Below are 12,270 nucleotides of genomic sequence, written 5' to 3'. Positions count from 1 at the left end.
GCTGTGTACCATGAGCTCTACCAAGCTGGATGGGGTCATGTCATCGTTTCCCTTGGGAGCCAGCAAAGGACTAAAGAGATCATGACCCTCTCGATCTACTTCTCTACTAAGTGGGAATGATTGTTGAAGACACAGAGAGGCGTGGAATCACTTCCTACCCAGGAAAAGGGAGCAGGCTGACAGAAGGCTGAAGAACTGTTTCTGAGAAAGTTTAAATTATGTCTCTTTATCTCTAGGCAAGAACCTCTACCACACAGATGCAGTCTGTCTCACAGCAAAAACACTCCAACCAGGCACTGAACTGAAAGGGCTGCCAAGGAGTGCCATCTGCTAGCAGAACTAGGTTGGTACATATGAGAAAATTAAAAATAAGTAAGTTAGAGAGGCTTTTGCTGGCCTTTATACCCTCCCTCTCAAGGCCCTAAGAAGCAGGTCTGCAAACCATTACTACGTACAGCATTTGGACATTACTGATGAATTCCAAAAAGAAATACTGGATTATGCATGTAAACTGGTCTTTTCCTCTGGGCAATTAGAGTATATAGGATTCATAGATGTGCATGATTAAATAATGATCAAAGGTTTGGCTAGGCCACATTAAGAATGCTGCATCCCTGCCCCTTGGTAGGTGGGAACCACAGAAAAAACGATATGACATAAAACACGGTTGGAGCTTTTGAGCTTGAGCCCAGGAGGTGAACACACAGGAGAACTTCACCAGAGGAAGACAGGCAGCTCCTGAGACACAGGAGAAGCACTGGTAAGAGGACAGAGCTGTTTGCCTAATAGTCTACAAGCTAACCTTGTGGAGAGAGGCAAAGCTTAGAGAGCCTCATAGTCTAGAGCTGACCTTGTGAAAACAGAAGAGCTGATCCTGGAAATGAACCAAGAGACGAGGAACCCAAGAAGCCTGAACCCTTGCAGACACCAGCAGTCATCTTGCTCTAACACATGGTAAGACTTTGGTGAGGGAAGCAACTTATATTTTATGGCCTGATAAATAAGCTTCTACCCCAAATAAATACCCTTTATAAAGGTCAGCAGACTTCTGCTTTTTGCATCAGCAATCCTTTAGTACAAATAGTGGGTCCAGACCCCAGTTTTGAACAACTAAGAGGGACAAGCCTAATGATCCAGGTTGAACCAAGAATCAAATAGCAGCAGTGACACACAGAATCCCACCACCAAATCCCAAGAAAAGGGAAAGAAATTGAACATCTGAGTAACCTGCATCCTAATCAGATGTCTCTTATGAGCAAAAATTTACAAGCCAGACTAAGAAAATGGAAGACATGGCCCAGGAAAAGGAATATATCAAAGCCCCTAAAGAGATACAGGATTTGAGAGAACTGATTAACAAGATGCGTGCAGATTCAGAAATCAAATTAATGAGATGAATAAAATCACAGCTAAATAAATGAACGACACCAAGAAGATACTGAAGAAGCACAAAGGAAATTGGAAATCTGAAATAAAAAAGTAACAGGAAAAAAAAGTAACAGAGAGACACAATAGGTGACATTAAAAAAACACATAAAAGTCATACAACAGCAAACTTGAAATGACAGAAGAATGAGTGATACTGAAGACAGAAGAGCTAAAATTGGAGAGAGAAAAGAATGGAGAAAAATGAGCAGGAGTTCAAGGAGTGGAATGGCAACACAAAAAGCAACAACATACATGTCATAAGAGTTTCAGAAGGTGAAAAGAAGGGAAGGGGGGGACGGGAAGAGTATTTGAGGAAATAATAACTGAAATTTCACAACTCTCATGAAAGAAATGAACCTACATTTCCAAGAAGCCAACCATATCCCAAACGGAATAAACACAAGTAGACCTTTTCCAAGGCACATACTACTCAGAAGGTCAAATATCAGAGATAAAGAGAAAATTCTGAGAACAGTAAGGGAGATGGGAACCATGACTTACAAGGGACACCCAGTAAGACTTAGTACAGATGTCTCATAAGAAACCATGGAGGGAAGCGGACTTAGCCCAGTGGTTAGGGCATCTACCTACCACATGGGAGCTCCGCGGTTCAAACCCCGGGACTCCTTGACCCCTGTGCAGCTGGCCCACACGCAGTGCTGATGTGCGCAAGGAGTGCTGTGCCACACAGGGGTGTACCCACGTAGGGGAGCCCCATGCGCAAGGAGTGCGTCCCTTAAAGAGAGCCGCCCAGAGCGAAAGAAAGTTCAGCCTGCCCAGGAATGGCGCCACACACACAGAGAGCTGACACAACAAGATGACACAACAAAAAGAAACACAGATTCCTGTGCCACTGACAACAACAGAAGCAGACGAAGAAGAACAAGCAGCAATTAGACACAGAGAACAGACAACTGGGGTGGGGGTGGGGAAGGGGAGAGAAATAAAATAAATAAATCTTTTTAAAAATTTAAAAAAAGAAACCATGGCGGTGAGAAGACAGTAGTATGATACAATTGGGATAATGAAAGCGAAAAACTACCAGCCAAGAATTCTGCATCCAGCAAAACTCTCCTTCAAATGTAAAGGTGTGCATAAAATATTCACAAGCAAAGAGAAACTAAGACAGTTCTTAATAAAGAATCCATCTTGAAGGATATATTAAAGGAAGCCTTAGAATCTGAAAGAAAAAGACAGGAGAGAGAGGCTTGGAGGAAAGAATGGAAGAATAGAAGAAAGGATAACCAAGAAAGTAAAAAGACCAAAATCTGACATGGCATATGATGACCAAAGAAGAAAATGGTGGAAATAAACAATGCATTTACAGTAATATCATTGAATGTGAATGGATTAAATTCACCAATCAAAAGATACAGGCTGACAGGATGTATTAAAGAAAAAGCACGAGCCATCCATATGCTGCTTATCAGAGAAACACCTTAGACCCAGGTATACAAACTGTCTCAAAGTAAAAACCTAGAAAAATATACTCCATGTAAAAAGTAACCAAAAAAAAGCAGGGGTAGCTACACTAATACTGGACAAAACATTATAAATGCCAAAAAGTCATAAGAGATACAGAAGGACATTAAATATTAATAAAAGGGACAATCAACCAGGACGATATAGGAGACATAAATATCTATTCACCTAACCAAGGTCCCCCAAAATACATGAAACTAATTCTGGGAAAACTAAAGGGAGAAATAGGCATCTCTACTTTAATCATTAGAGACATCAACACATCTCTCACATAATCAGATAGAATGAGACAAAAGGTTAACAAGGAACTAGAGAACTTAATATAATAAATGAGTTAGACCTAACAGACATATACAGAATGCAGCATGCAAACTCAGTGGGTTATTAATTCTTTTCCCATGCACATTTATCCTTCCCCAGGATAAACCATAGGCTATGGCACAGTACAACTCTCAAGAAATAAAAAGACTGAAATTAGAAAAAGCACCTTCTCAGATCATAAGGGAATGAAACTGAAAATCAAAAACAGACAGGATAAAGGTGAATTCACAAATGTGTGGAGGCTAAACAACACACCCCTAAGTAATCAGGAGGTCGAAGAAATTGCAAGTGAAATCAGTAAATGTATTCAGACGAAAACAAGATTACAACTTATCAAAACTTAAGGGATACAGCAAAGGCAGTCTTGAGAGGGAAATTTATAGACTAAAAAGCCTGTATTAAAAAAGAAGAAAGCTAAACTCAAAGAATTTACCGAACAACAAGAGAAACTAGAAATAGACAGCAAACTAATCCTCAAGGCACGCAGAAAAAAATAATAAAGATTAGAGCAGAAATAAATGAAATTGAGAATTTCAAAAATAGAGAAAATCAAAACCAAAAGCTGGTTTGAGAACATCAATAAAATTCACAAACCCTTAGCAAGATTAAGGGGAAAAAAAGAAGGAAACAAATAAATAAAATTTGAAATTAAAGGGGGGGAAGTTATGAATGACCCCACAGAACTGAAAAGGATCATGACAGGATATTCTGAGAAACTGTATGCCAACAAACAAGACAACATAGATGAAATGGGAAAATTCCTAGAAATGCACAACCAACCTACATTGATACTACGAGAAATACAAGAACAAAAACCAGTTACATTTAAAGACACAGATTCTGTCTTCAAAAATCTTCCAACAAAGAAAACTCCAGGACCATGTGGCTTCACAGGTGAATTCTAACAAACACTTCAAAAGAATTAACATCAATCCTCTTTAAACTCTCATGAAAAGTTGAATAGGAAGGAAAATAACCCAACACTTTTTAATAAGCCAATATCACCATAACACCAAAACCAAATAAGGACACTACAAGGAAAAGAAAATGACAGACCAATCTCTCTAAGGAACATTGATGCAAAAATTCTCAACAAAATATTTAGAAATCGAATCCAGCAGCATATCGAAAGACTTATATATCACAACCAAATGGGCGTTATTCCTGGTAGGCAAGGCTGGTTCAACATAAGAAAATTCATCAAAGCAATACACCACATTAACAAACTGAAGGAAGGAAAAAGAAAAACATATGATCATCCCAATCGAGGCAGCATTTGACAAAATCCAGTATCCTTTCTTATGAAAACATTTCAAAAGAGATGAAAAGAAGGACAATTCCTTACTATGATAAAAGACACATATGAAAAACCCTATATCTAACATCATAACCACTGGGGAAAGGTTGAAAGCTTTCCTTTTAAGACCGGAAAGAAGAGAAGGATGCCCACTAGCACCACTGTTATTTAACACTGTAATGGAAGCTCTAGGTAGAGCAATAAGAAAAGAAAAAGGAATTAAAAGAATTAAGAAATTTTTTTGTGTGGATGACATGATCTTATATTTAGAAAATTCTGAAAGGTCTACAACGAAGCTACTAGAGCTAATAAATGAGTTCAGCAAAGTAGCAGGCAGCAAAATCAACATGTAGAAATCAGTAATGTTTTTATACACTAGTAGTGCACAAATCTGAGGAGGAAATCAGGGGAAAATTCCATTTACAATAGCAACAAAAAAACAAATTCCTAGGAATCAATTTAAAAAAAGAAGTACAGGACCTACATGGAGAAAATTACAAAACAGTGCTAAAAGAAATTTTAAAAGACCTAAACAATTGGAAAGACATCCCATGTTCATGGACTGGAAGACTGAATGTCAGGAAGATGTGAATCCTACCTAAACTGATTTATAGATTCACAGCAATACCAATCAAAATTAAAACAGTCAACTTTACAAAAATAGAAAAGACAATTATGAAATCATTTTGAAGGGCAAGTACACATGAGTAGACAAAAGTATTCTAAAAAAGAAGAGCAACATAGAAGGAATTTCACTGCCTGATGTCAAAACATATTACAAAGCTACAGTGGACAAATAACCATGATACTGCCATAAAGAGAGACACAATGATCAGTGGAATTGAACTGAGTACAGAAATAAACCCTGATCTCTACGGTCAACTAGTTTTTGACAAACGTACCAAGTCTGTGTTAATCAGACAAAAACAGACTCTTCAACAAATGCTGCTGGGAGAACAGGTTATCTATAACCAAAAGAATTAAGGAGGACCAGTATCTCACTCTCTATACAAGAATCAACTCAAAATGGATCAAAGACCTAAATATGAAAGCAAATACCACACAACTATTAGAAGAAAAAGTAGGGAAACATTTTAAAGATCTTGTGGTACATGGTAGTTTCTTGGCCCTTACACCCAAAGCACAAACAACAAATGAAAAATTAGATAAATGGGACCTCCTCTAAATTTAAAACTTTTGCACCTCCCAGGACTTTGTCAAAAGGGTCAAAAGGCAGCTGACTCAATGGGAGAAAATACTTAGAAATCTACCTGTTTGATAAGGGGTTAATATTCAAGTTATAAAGAGAGATATTACAACTCAATAAAAAGACAAATGACCCAATGGAAAAATGGGCAAAATCGAAGAGGCTGTGGCTCAATCAGTTGGGCTCCCATCTACCATATTTGCAGCCCTGGGTTCACGTCCTGGGGCCTCCTTGTGAAAGCAGGCTGGCCCACACGCTGTGCAGAGCCACCGGCCCGGGCGCTGTAGAGTGCCACCCGGCCCGCAATCACTGCGGGCAGTAAATGGACACAGAGGGCAGACAGCAAGCAAGTCACAAGGTGGGACGGAATAAATAAAATAAATACAGGCACAGAAGAAAGCACAGCAAATGGACACAGAGAACAGACAGCATGCAAAAAGCCACAAGGGGAGGGGGGAATAAATTTTAAAAAGGGGCAAAAGACACGAGTAGACATTTATCCAAAGAGGAAACACAAACGGCAAAAAACACATGAAAAAATATTCAACCCCATTAACGATTAGGGAAATGCAAATCGAAACGAGATAGAATTTCACAGCTATCAGAATGGCCACTATTAAAAAGTCAGAGAACTACAAGTGTTGGAGAAGAGGTGGAGAGATAGGAACACTTATTCACTACTGGTAGGGCCATTATGGTACAGCCACTGTGGATAATTGCTTGGCAGTTCCTAAAGAACTTGAGTATAGATTCGCCACGTGACCCTGAAATACCACTATATTGGGTATATACCCAGAAGAACTGAGAGAAGTAACATGAATGGACGTCTGCACAACTACATTCATAATGGCATTACTCACAATTGCCAAAAGCTGGAAACGACCCAAGTGTCCATAAGCCAATGAATGGATAAATAAACTGTGGTGTATTCACACAATAGAAAATCATGCAGCAGTAGAGAAAGAAATGAAGTCATAAAGCATATGACAACATGGATTAACCTAGAGAACAGTATGTTGAGTGAAGCAAGCCAGACACAAAGGGATAAATACAGGAATCTTGCTTTACTATGACCTAAATATAGTGTAACATAATGTATGATTCCACTTATATAAAATGTAAACCATGAATTAATTTTTAGAGGAAATAAAAAGTATTCAGAAATGGAATCTGTTGATGGCAGGGGAAGCATAGAGAGATCAAGAGGGAAGGAATTCTTGTTTTTCATTTCTTATTATTATTACTGAAATAATGAAAATGCTCTAATGATGACTGAGGTGATCAGTGAACAACTATGTGATTGTGCTGAATACCACTGACTGACCACTTTGGATGAATTATATGTTTTGGTTTTGTTTTATTGTTTTTTTTAAAAAAAGACAAACAGTTCCTAAAAATGGGAAAACATGTAAATACACATTTACCAAAGAAGAAACATTTCATTGTTTTCATCACTAGAAAAATACATGTCAAAATCTGCCATAAAGGGCAGCGGCTGTGGTTCAATCAGTTGGGCTCCCGTCTCCCATCTACCATATGGGAGACCCTGGGTTCCCATTCCAGGGCCTCTTTGTGAAGGTGAGCTCGCCCATGCACCACAGAGAGCTGACAGCCGGTGCACCATGGAGAGCTGACACAGAAAAGGTGACGCAACAAAGAGACAAGCAGACAGAAAAGAAAAAAAAAAACGCTCAGTGAACTGACACAGAGGACAGCAAAAAAAAAAAGTCACAAGGTGGGGGGGTAAATAAATAAATAAATCTTGGAAAAAAAAAAAACCCTCTGCTATCCATACTAGAATGGTTAAAACCAAGAGACATAATACCAACTGTTAAAGAAGATGTGGCAAACCTGGGGCCCTAATACATTTCTGGTGAGAATGCAAAATGTTGCCGCCACTTTGGGAAACATTTTGTCAGTTTCTTAAAAATATAAGCTTACCGTAAATCTTCCTATTTCCACTCCAAGAAATAAATACAAGACAAATGAAACTGTGCCCATGCAATGATTCCTAGGGCAACTGCATGGCAGCCAAAACTGGAAAAAAAATATGAATGTCTATTAGCCAAAACTGGAAAAAAAATATGAATGTCACTAAAAGGTGGTACATCCATAAATATACATGTACTTTTAACTACCTAATTTCAGGCACCCTGAGCCTCCCTGGCATGGAGGGATTCTATCACTACCAGCTGCTGATTCAACTAGAGAAAGACCTTGAATAAAAGGGGTAAATGGTAAAGACAAATGAGTTTACATGGCTAAGACACTTTAAAATGAGTCAGGGGTTCATTAGCAGGGTCACGCTTACACACAGCTCAGCAGAATCCCAGAGACAGCCAAAGTAGATACAACCCCAGGTACTGGTGCTTCTGAGGGTTACAGAGACACACAGGTTCTACAGTCATGGCAGCTGGCTGCAGCGTTCACTGTCTTGCCAGCGGGCCTTACTTTGGAATTTGTGCTCCTCAGTGTGATGGAGCTGGACTCAGATGTGACCTCTCTACACATACCTCTTCTGTCACTTTTACTGAACCTGCGGTTGGAGCTGAGCTTGGTGTATGCTCAGGAGACCTGAATCTCGGGGCTGTCCATGTGCCAGCTGGGCCCTGAGCTGCAGCAGAGTTGAAACACCTACTGTCCATTTCGTTGGACTTACCCAGGTCAGCTGACAGGGAAATGAGAATGGTCAACAACCACACCAGGGAACCGAGTGTGTCTACAGCTGCAAGCAGTAGAATCGCATCCATTGGCCATGTGGGATCTAACCCCCTCTCGATTTAGAGGAGGAGTGGACATTGCCATCCCAGGATCCACAGGATGGAGGATTAGAGTGGATTCGCTGGTATTCTACTATATAATTGTTGTGACTCTAGAAATGGAAGAAAATATATCATTGATAGGGAGACGATGGCCATGGGAGTTGCTGATGGCAAGTAGAGAGAGGAAAAGGTGTGATATGGGGCATTCACTGGGTGTATTCACCAAATGCAATGAATGTTTCTTAAGGATGAAAGGGGATGTTGATGCAGGAGAAGTGGGGGTGGGGGATGGGGAGTGGCAATGGGAACCTCTTATGTTTTTGAATGGAACATTTTGTGATCTATTTATCTTTAAAGAAGCGAATAAATTAAATATGGATAAAACTGCATATATGACTCTTTTCTTTGAAATTAGACAAATATATGTTAACACTAAAAAATATTACTATCATAATATCATTTATGTTAAGTAAAAAAAACCTGACACAAAGTACTGCATATTGTATGATTTCATTTACATAAAATGTAAATGTAAATCAGTTTATAAAGATGAAGTTGGATCAGTGGTTATGTAGGGCTGGGGAAGGACTGCTAAGTAGCGTGGGGTTTTTCTCTTTAGAGTACTGAAAATGTCTTCAAATTTTTGTGGTGATGAATGCACAATACTGTGATTATACTAAAAGCCACGGATCATACACTTTGGAGAAATTATATGGTATGTAACCACTATCAAAAGGAAAAGAGTGTCCCTGGGACCACGGGGAGCTCTGAGGGAAGCCAAGGCTGAAGCTGTCCCAGGGCTTCTAGTGCAGCCACAGCCAGGAGGGGACACAGTGGGAGTGGTTCCCCAGAACCCAGACCTCACCTGCCCTGTGTACTCCCAGAAAGCAGAACCCAGTAAAACAGGGGAGGAAGACAGAAAATGAAAGGCTCCAGTGACCCACCAGGGCTTTGACCTAAAGAATGCAAAGTCCCTAAGATGATGAAGGGCCCACACCTGCAGACCTGAAGCAGGATACACACTTTTAGTTGCAAACTGGTGTGGTCCCTAAAAAATTCCTGGGCTGGACACAAACCTGCACCCAGAGGCCCCTCCAGGCAGGGGTCCCCATTCACTGGGCTCCCTGCAGGCACACACCGGGTGTCAGTCACGCTCCCCCTGGGCCTTCCCAGGAGCCCTTCCCCTGGGAGCGATCAATTTCCCTCAGCAATAACCCCTTTAAGAGCCAGCTGCTGCAGGCCAGGCCCTGAGCCTCACCTTTCCAGGTGGGAGTGCAGGGGTTGGGAAGGGGGTGCTGAAAGGGGAAGCAACCTAGGGACCTCAGAGGATCAGGAGGGCAGAGGGCAGGGCAAAGGGGTGGACCATGGGGGGAACCCAGGGGAATGCAGGGAGGGAGGGGGCACTGTGGAGGGGGAGAAGGGACCATGGAGGGGTGCAGGGACCAAAGGGGTGAGGAAGGGGTCATGGGGGGGGGGGAGGCAGAAAGGGCTGTGGTGGGCAGGAGAGACCAAGGGGAGGCAGGAGGGAATGTGGGGGGGCACAGTGGGGCAGAAGGGGACAAGGAGGGACAGGAGAGACCATGGTGGCAAGGAGGGACTGTGAGAAGACAGGAGGGACAGTGGGGGGGAGGAACCCGGGGTGACAGGAGGCACTGCAGGGTGGGTAGAAGAAGGAACATGGGGTAGTAAGGAGGAACTGTGGGGGGGAGGAGCCCTGGGGAGGCGGGAGGAACTGTGGGAGTGGAGGGAGAATGGCAGAGCAGGAAGTGTCCTGTGGGGAACAGGAGGGACCTTGGAGGAACAGGAGGAACCTTGGCAGGGAGAAGGTACTGGGGTGGGGGGGGCGGCAGAAGGGTTTGTGGGGGAGAACAGAGACCATAGGGGGCAGAAAGGGCCATGGGTGAGAGAGCTATGGGGTGAAGAAGGGGCTTTAGTGGTGCAGGAGGAACTGTGGGGGTTGGAGGTAGCATGGCAGAGCAGGAAGGACCTTGGGGGGAGGTACTATGGGGGGGGACAAAAGGGATGTTGGAGAGGACCAGAAGAACCTTGGGAGGAAGGGACTGGGGGAGAGGAGGGACAAGGGGCAGAGTCTGTGGGGGGAGCAGGAGGGACTATGGGGAGGAAGGGGGGACAGTGGGGTGAAGGGACCATGGGGAGGAGGAAGGACCGAGGGGGGGGGGACCCTGGGGAAGCAGGAGGGACTGTGGGGGAAGAGGGAAGGTAAGGGGGAAGGAGGGACTTTGTAAGAGCAGGAGAGACCCTGAGGGTGAGACTTTGGTGGGAGGGACCTTCTGGAGGTGGGAGTGACCATGAGGGTAGGAGGAACAGGGAGCCATGAGGGACTGTGGGGAGTGAGGGACCATGGGGATGGAAGAGGGACTTTGGGGGGACACAAAGGACACTGGGGAGGCGGGAGAAACTGTGGGGGTGGAGGTAGCATGATGGAGCAGGAGGGACCATCCAGGAAGAGGAGTGGGGGGGGCAGGAAGGGCAATGGGGGGGCAGAAGAGATTGTGGGGGTGAGGGATCATGTGGGGGGGGGAGAATGGAGAGGGAAAAGACAGATTTTGGAGACACAGGGACCAAAGGGGGGGCAGAACGGCCTATGGGGGGAGAACCATGGGGCAGTGACAGGGGGAGGGGTGATCATGTGGGGGAGGGACAGTAAGCGAGGAGGAGGAACTTTAGGGGGGGGGGGAAAGGGACCATAAGAGCCTAGGAGGGACCATATGCAGGGAGGGACCTTAGGGAAGGGAGAGGTATTTTGTTGGGGCAGGAAAGGCCCCAAAGTGGCGGGGAGGGGGCAGGGCCCTTGCAGGGGGTGGGACTATGGGGGAGCAGGAGAGACTGTGTGGGCGTAGGAAGGGCCTCGGGGTTGGAAGAACTATGGGGGAGGGACTTTCCAGGGATGGGAGGGACCATGGGGGGAAACCTTCTGCGGGTGGTTGGAGGGACTGTGTGGAGTACAGGAGGATGCTGGGGGCGGGGGGGGGGGGGCAGGAGTACTGTGAAGGGGGGAGGAAGGACCCTGGGGGGGCAGGGGGTACAGTGGGGGGAAATATCGCCATGGTGCGGGAAAGGTGGGACTGTGGGAGGGGCGGCCCACCCTTCCCATGGACCGCGGGACCCTTATTCTGACACGGGGCCCCGCGCGGCAGGCCAGTCGGGCTGGGCTGGGACCCCGGGCTGGGCTGGGACCCCCGACTGGAACGTGCGCCCCCCGCCCCACGCCGCCCGCGGAAGCAGCGCCCCCACCCAGCGCGGCCCTGCCCGGTCCCCAACATGCCCTGAGGGCACGCAGGGCCTGGGCGCCCCGTACAACTTTCTGCCCCCCGCGCCACCCACAGGCGAGTCAGCAGGAACTTTAGGGGCGCGGCATGGGCGCCCCCTCGACGCAGCAAGGGGAGGCTCGCTCGTCCGCTTTTCCGCACCTCTGGGGGTCCCCGCCCGCCTGCGCCCCGCCCCGACGTCAAGTCGGGTCCCCAAACTTACCGTTACGGTGGGGTGGGTCCACAGGCGGGGTCCCTGGACGCAGGGCCGAGCGCTCCCGCAGCCCCCACGCCGGCCTACACATGTCCCTCCGGCCCTCGGGGTCCCCAGCTGCGCCCCCGAAACACGCCAGCAGGTCCTCGTGCGCTCCCCAAACACCGCGAGCTCTTAAAGGAGGGGCCCACGCAGTGCACTGGGCGGGACTTAAGGGGCGGAGCTTCTGCGCCTGCGCCTCGGCCAATGAGGCCCCGCCCCACTCCAGGACTCCACGCCCCCAAGAGGGA

At 45.4% G+C, this 12,270-nt stretch overlaps 1 long non-coding RNA gene across 1 annotated transcript in view; it reads right to left on the bottom strand.

The window, feature by feature from the left end:
* Positions 1-12,069, bottom strand: part of LOC131276635 (uncharacterized) — a 67,928-nt gene extending 55,859 nt beyond the window's left edge. The window contains exon 1 of the long non-coding RNA XR_009184089.1: positions 11,990-12,069. This is a non-coding gene — a long non-coding RNA (uncharacterized lncRNA). The remainder of the gene's footprint in view (positions 1-11,989) is intronic.
* Between the last annotated feature and the right edge of the window lie 201 nt (positions 12,070-12,270).

The sequence above is a fragment of the Dasypus novemcinctus genome, chromosome 30 (assembly GCF_030445035.2).
Source record: "Dasypus novemcinctus isolate mDasNov1 chromosome 30, mDasNov1.1.hap2, whole genome shotgun sequence".
Classification (NCBI taxonomy): Eukaryota; Metazoa; Chordata; class Mammalia; order Cingulata; family Dasypodidae; genus Dasypus; species Dasypus novemcinctus.
Note: the sequence above shows the minus strand (reverse complement) of the source record. Positions and strands in the feature narration are given on the sequence as shown.